Below are 6,000 nucleotides of genomic sequence, written 5' to 3' on the forward strand. Positions count from 1 at the left end.
TAAGCTGTATGAATGTTAAAAAATGCACCTTTCAGGAAACTCTAGCTTCAGCAAATTTAAGTTAATGAAATGAAAATTAAGACACAAGAATTTAGAGGTAAAATAATGAAACAACTTTATTGTGTTTAATACAAAGCATATAAGAATTGGGTTACAGTAAAATTGAAATTAGGGAACATGATAAAATGGAAGTTACAATAAGTTTTGGAATAAGTTAACAAATTGCTGATGTTTTATAAGACAGGGAATGCAGGGTTCGGAGGATGTGGGGAAGTCCTATAGATTGGATGGAAAAAGAATATGGAAATTTGTTATTCTTCTACTCTATTTTCTTATAACCATTCTTTATTCTTTTTTCTGTATTTCTGTATTTCTAAAAAGCAATAAAAAAATATTAAAAAAAGAAAAGAAAACGTGCAGGTAAGGGGGACACGGTCAGGTGATGCATCTGCAGGTGTAACCAGCAGCACGGGAGCCTCGCCTGGCTAGGATCCTGACCGAAGATGCTGCTTCTCCCTAGATAATCCTCGAAGGTATGCGGGGCGAAGATGTCCACAGTGACATGGCTGTGGATGACCTTTCCTTAGAAGAGGGATTTTGCCCAGGTAAGCCACCCTCACCACACACCAAGTAAGGTTCCTCAGGGTGGGCCTGGGCTTAGCTATACTAGAATGGCATGGTTGACTGGCAATTGGGGTGGCTAAAGGAACGAAGAAGACCCCTGCCGTTTCATATCAGTGCTTCAGCACTCACCCTCGGTTGTAAAGCACGTCCTTGAGGTCATGCAAGATGACCGGCCCTGTGTGAGACTGAGCATATGCGGCGCCGGAGTACAAAGATCTGCCAGTCGCCCCCCTCTGCCCGGTTGCCCAGTCCCAGGCACGTAGAAGGGCAGAGCCGGCCGGCTGCCTCAGCGTCTCGCTGGCTCGGTCGTCCCCGAACTCGTGGCGCAGAGCTGCCCTTATTTGTAGCGCTCCGACCGACGGGCGAGCTCTTCCCCGGACTTAACTCTCGGGCCCCGGACTCTCGGCCTGGCGCCCCTGAGAGCCCGGCGCCCAGGTGCCCTGCACCCCTAGCACCCATGGGTAAGACAGCCCTGGATGAGCATGAAGGGTGCACAAAGAATTTTGCGAATTGGCTTCTCCTGGTGGTCTGCTGCACCTTTAGCCTGGCCATGTTTGTGTGTTCAACTGGGGCTTGCATATTGAAAGGCTCTGCTTATGTCTCTGTTGCTCCTTTGAGTCGTTTTCCTTTCTTCCCTGAGCCTGCAGATAGCAGGGCATGTAGCCTTGAATTAACGAACCATTGCTATTTCTCACAATAGGAGGAATTGGAGCAGCATCTGCACACAAGAGCACCACCACCAATGATTAAACCACTGTGCTAGCGCTGGTTCCCCTCTTTTCCTATCTAATGAATCTTGTAGCCAGTGAACATTGGCTGATATTCAAAATGACCAGAATTAATGTATTTCTGATGAATTCATGCTTTTCCACTGATGACTATTGGCAAGGAACCTTCAACGAAGTATGGAAACCATTAATTTAATAACTGATTTACTCTTCAAGATCCAAAAGAAGATTGTGGGGCCAAATTCACAGATAGAGAGCAAACTTTTCTAATTGTATTGTTAACAATTGTATTGTTTATTTGATTTTTTTCTTTTTAAAATTATTTCCTTGGCTACTTCACTTATGAACACTTTAAATCTGGCATGATGAACTTTTCTTATTTTCCTTCTGACATATTTCAAAACTCTTTACATATTTAACAATGGGGCCCTTTATATGTCCAGCTGTCCTTTGTCAACTACAAATTGTCGCTGTTTTTTTGTTTTGTTTTTTGAATATATGCTATATGGTAATTGAATCATAGAATCATAGAGTTGGAAGAGACCACAAGGGCCATCGAGTCCAACCCCCTGCCAAGCAGGAAACACCATCAGAGCACTCCTGACATATAGAATCATAGAATCATAGAATCATAGAATCATAGAGTTGGAAGAGACCACAAGGGCCATCGAGTCCAACCCCCTGCCAAGCAGGAAACGCCATCAGAGTACTCCTGACATATGGTTGTCAAGCCTCTGCTTAAAGACCTCCAAAGAAGGAGACTCCACCACACTCCTTGGCAGCAAATTCCACTGTCGAACAGCTCTCACTGTCAGGAAGTTCCTCCTAATGTTTAGGTGGAATCTTTTTTCTTGTAGTTTGGAACCATTGCTCCGTGTCCGCTTCTCTGGAGCAGCAGAAAACAACCTTTCTCCCTCCTCCATGTGACATCTTTTTATATATTTGAACATGGCTATCATATCACCACTTAACCTCCTCTTCTCCAGGCTAAACATGCCCAGCTCCCTTAGCCGTTCCTCATAAGGCATCGTTTCCAGGCCTTTGACCATTTTGGTTGCCCTCCTCTGGACCCGTTCCAGTTTGTCAGTGTCCTTCTTGAACTGTGGTGCCCAGAACTGGACACAGTACTCCAGGTGAGGTCTGACCAGAGCAGAATACAGTGGCACTATTACTTCCCTTGATCTAGATGCTATACTCCTATTCATGCAGCCCAGAATTGCATTGGCTTTTTTAGCTGCCGCGTCACACTGTTGGCTCATGTCAAGTTTGTGGTCAACCAAGACTCCTAGATCCTTTTCACATGTACTGCTCTCAAGCCAGGTGTCACCCATCTTGTATTTGTTCCTCTCATTTTTTTTGCCCAAGTGCAATACTTTACATTTCTCCCTGTTAAAATTCATCTTGTTTGTTTTGGCCCAGTTCTCTAATCTGTCAAGGTCGTTTTGAAGTGTGATCCTGTCCTCCGGGGTGTTAGCCACCCCTCCCAGTTTGGTGTCATCTGCAAATTTGATCAGGATGCCCTTGAGTCCATCATCCAAGTGGTTGATAAAGATGTTGAATAAGACCGGGCCCAAGACAGAACCCTGTGGCACCCCACTAGTCACTCTTCTCCAGGATGAAGAGGAACCATTGATGAGCACCCTTTGGGTTCGGTCAGTCAGCCAGTTACAAATCCACTGAGTGGTAGCATAGTCAAGTCCACATTTTACCAGCTTCTTTACAAGAATATCATGGGGCACCTTGTCAAATGCCTTGCTGAAATCAAGGTAGACTACATCCACTGCGTTCCCTTCATCTACCAGGCTTGTAATTCTGTCAAAAAACGAGATCAGGTTAGTCTGACATGACTTATTTTTCAGAAATCCATGCTGACTATTGGTGATCACAGTATTCCTTTCTAGGTGCTCACAGACTATTTGCTTAATGATCTGCTCCAGAATCTTCCCTGGTATTGATGTCAGACTGACTGGGCGGTAATTATTTGGGTCCTCTCTTTTCCCCTTTTTGAAAATAGGGACAACATTTGCCCTCCTCCAGTCTGCCGGGACTTCGCCTGTTCCCCAGGAATTCTCAAAGATGACTGCCAGTGGTTCTGAGATCACATCTGCCAGTTCTTTTAATACTCTTGGATGCAGTTCATCTGGCCCTGGAGACTTGAATACATCTAAACTAGCCAAGTATTCTTGTACTATCTCCTTAGTTATTCTGGGCTGTGTTTCCTCTGCTGAATCATTTGCTCCAAATTCTTCAGGTCGGGCATTGTTTTCTTTATCGGAGAAGACTGAGGCAAAGAAGGCATTGAGGAGTTCAGCCCTTTCTGTATCCCCTGTTTGCATTTCATCATCTTCTCCTCTGAGCGACCCCACTGTTTCTTTGTTCTTCCTTTTGCTACGAACATACCCATAAAAGCCTTTTTTGTTGCTTTTAACCTCTCTAGCAAGCCTGAGTTCATTCTGTGCTTTAGCTTTTCTGACTTTGTGTCTACACGTGATGAATTCCTCTTTGGGGGTTTCCCCCCTTTTCCATTTTTTGTACACATCCTTTTTTAATCTTAACTCAGTTAAAAGTTCTTTAGATAGCCACCCTGGCTTCTTTAGGCACCTTCCATGTTTCCGTCTCATTGGTATTGCCTGAAGTTGTGCTTTTACTATCTCCCTCTTAACAAACTCCCAGCCATCATGAACTCCCTTTCCTTTTAGTATTACTGTCCATGGGATCTCACCCAGCACTTCCCTAAGTTTTATGAAGTCGGCTTTCTTAAAGTCAAGAAATTGAGTCCTAGTATGCTTGGCTGCTCCTTTCCGCTGTATAGTAAACTTCAGAAGAGCATGATCACTCGCGCCTAGTGATCCTTCCACTTCTACCCCACTAACCAGGTCATCAACATTGGTTAGGACCAGATCTAAAATGGCTGTTCCTCTTGTTGCTTCTCCCACTTTCTGGACAATGAAGATGTCTGCAAGGCCAGTGAGGAATCTGTTTGACCTTATGCTCTTGGCTGAGTTTGACATCCAGCAAATATCCGGGTAATTGAAGTCCCCCATTACTACTATCTCCCTTCCTTTTGCATGCTTGGCCATCTGTTCCAGGAAGGCATCATCTATGTCCTCCGTTTGGCTTGGGGATCTATAGTAAACTCCCACAATGAGGTCCCTGTTATTCTTCTCTCCCTTAATTTTGACCCAAATGCTCTCACTTTGGCTTTGAGGTTCTAAATCTTGGATCTCTTCACAGGTATACACATCCCTGACATATAACGCCACTCCTCCTCCTTTCTTGACTGGTCTGTTTCTCTGAAATAGATTGTATCCCTCCATTATTACATTCCAGTCGTGGGACTTATCCCACCAGGTTTCAGTGATGCCTATTATGTTATATTTAGTTTGCTGTACCAAGAGCTCAAGCTCATCTTGTTTATTACCCATGCTTTGTGCATTAGTGTACAGACATTGAAGTCCATTAATCATTCCCCCGTGTCTCTTATTTAAGGATTTTTTCCTCCCATCACTAGGTCTGCGTGCTGTTTGCTCCATTCGGTCTATGACATTTGGACTCCTACCTTCAGGAGCACTGTCTTCCTCCCCCACATTAGTCAGTTTAAAGCCCTCCTGATGAGGTTTCTGAGATTTTTGGCAAAAACATTCCTCCCAACCGTTGTGAGGTGCAGCCCATCTCTTGCCAGAAGTCCATCTTCAAGAAACTGCAGTCCGTGATCTAAGAATCCAAACCGTTCCTGTTTACACCATTTGCGAAGCCAGCTGTTCACTTCCACTATTTTTCTCTCTCTCCCTGGGCCACGTCGTTCAACTGGGAGGACAGATGAGATGACAATTTGTGCATTTAATTGCTTCAATTTCCTGCCCAGAGCCTCATAGTCTCTTTTGATCTTCTGGAGGCTATTGCTTGCAGTGTCATTGGTTCCCACATGAACCAAGAGGAAGGGGTATTTGTCAGTGGGTTTTATGATTCCTTGCAGTCGTTCAGTTACATCTTGGATCTTAGCCCCAGGGAGACAGCACACTTCCCGAGACATCTTGTCAGGCCCACAGATCACTGCTTCAGTTCCCCTCAGTAGGGAATCCCCTATCACCACTACACGCCTCCTCTTAGGTCTGGTCGGGGTTCTTCCGTGAGCTGTCTGTTCCAAGGTCGCCTGCACGTTCCCTGAGGACTGACTTTGCTTCTCGTCTTCATGTACCTGATCGACTGTAATGAGGGAGAGATCCTCAAATGGAGTCTGCTCTTCCTCTTCCATGCTAGGGGAGAGGACCTCAAAGCGATTGTGTATTTCTAAACAATCAGAGTGAACCCTGGGCTTCCTACTTCTTTGAGTCACGTTTCTCCATATATCTGGCTCCTGTGTTGGTGAACTAGCCTCCTTCTCAGGGGAGTCCCCTGTCTCCTCCTTGGTGGAGATGGTGTGCTCTGTTGCTTCCAAGAAGAGCTCCAACTCTCTAATTCTTTGGAGGGTAGCTACACGTTCCTCCAAAGGATTGCTTGATTGGTTGTCAAGTCTCTGCTTAAAGACCTCCAAAGAAGGAGACTCCACCACACTCCTTGGCAGCAAATTCCACTGTTGAACAGCTCTTACTGTCAGGAAGTTCTTCCTAATGCTTAGGTGGAATCTTCTTTCTTGTAGTTTGGATCC

This window comes from Podarcis gaigeae (assembly GCF_964106915.1).
Source record: "Podarcis gaigeae genome assembly, chromosome: 8".
NCBI classification, from domain to species: Eukaryota; Metazoa; Chordata; class Lepidosauria; order Squamata; family Lacertidae; genus Podarcis; species Podarcis gaigeae.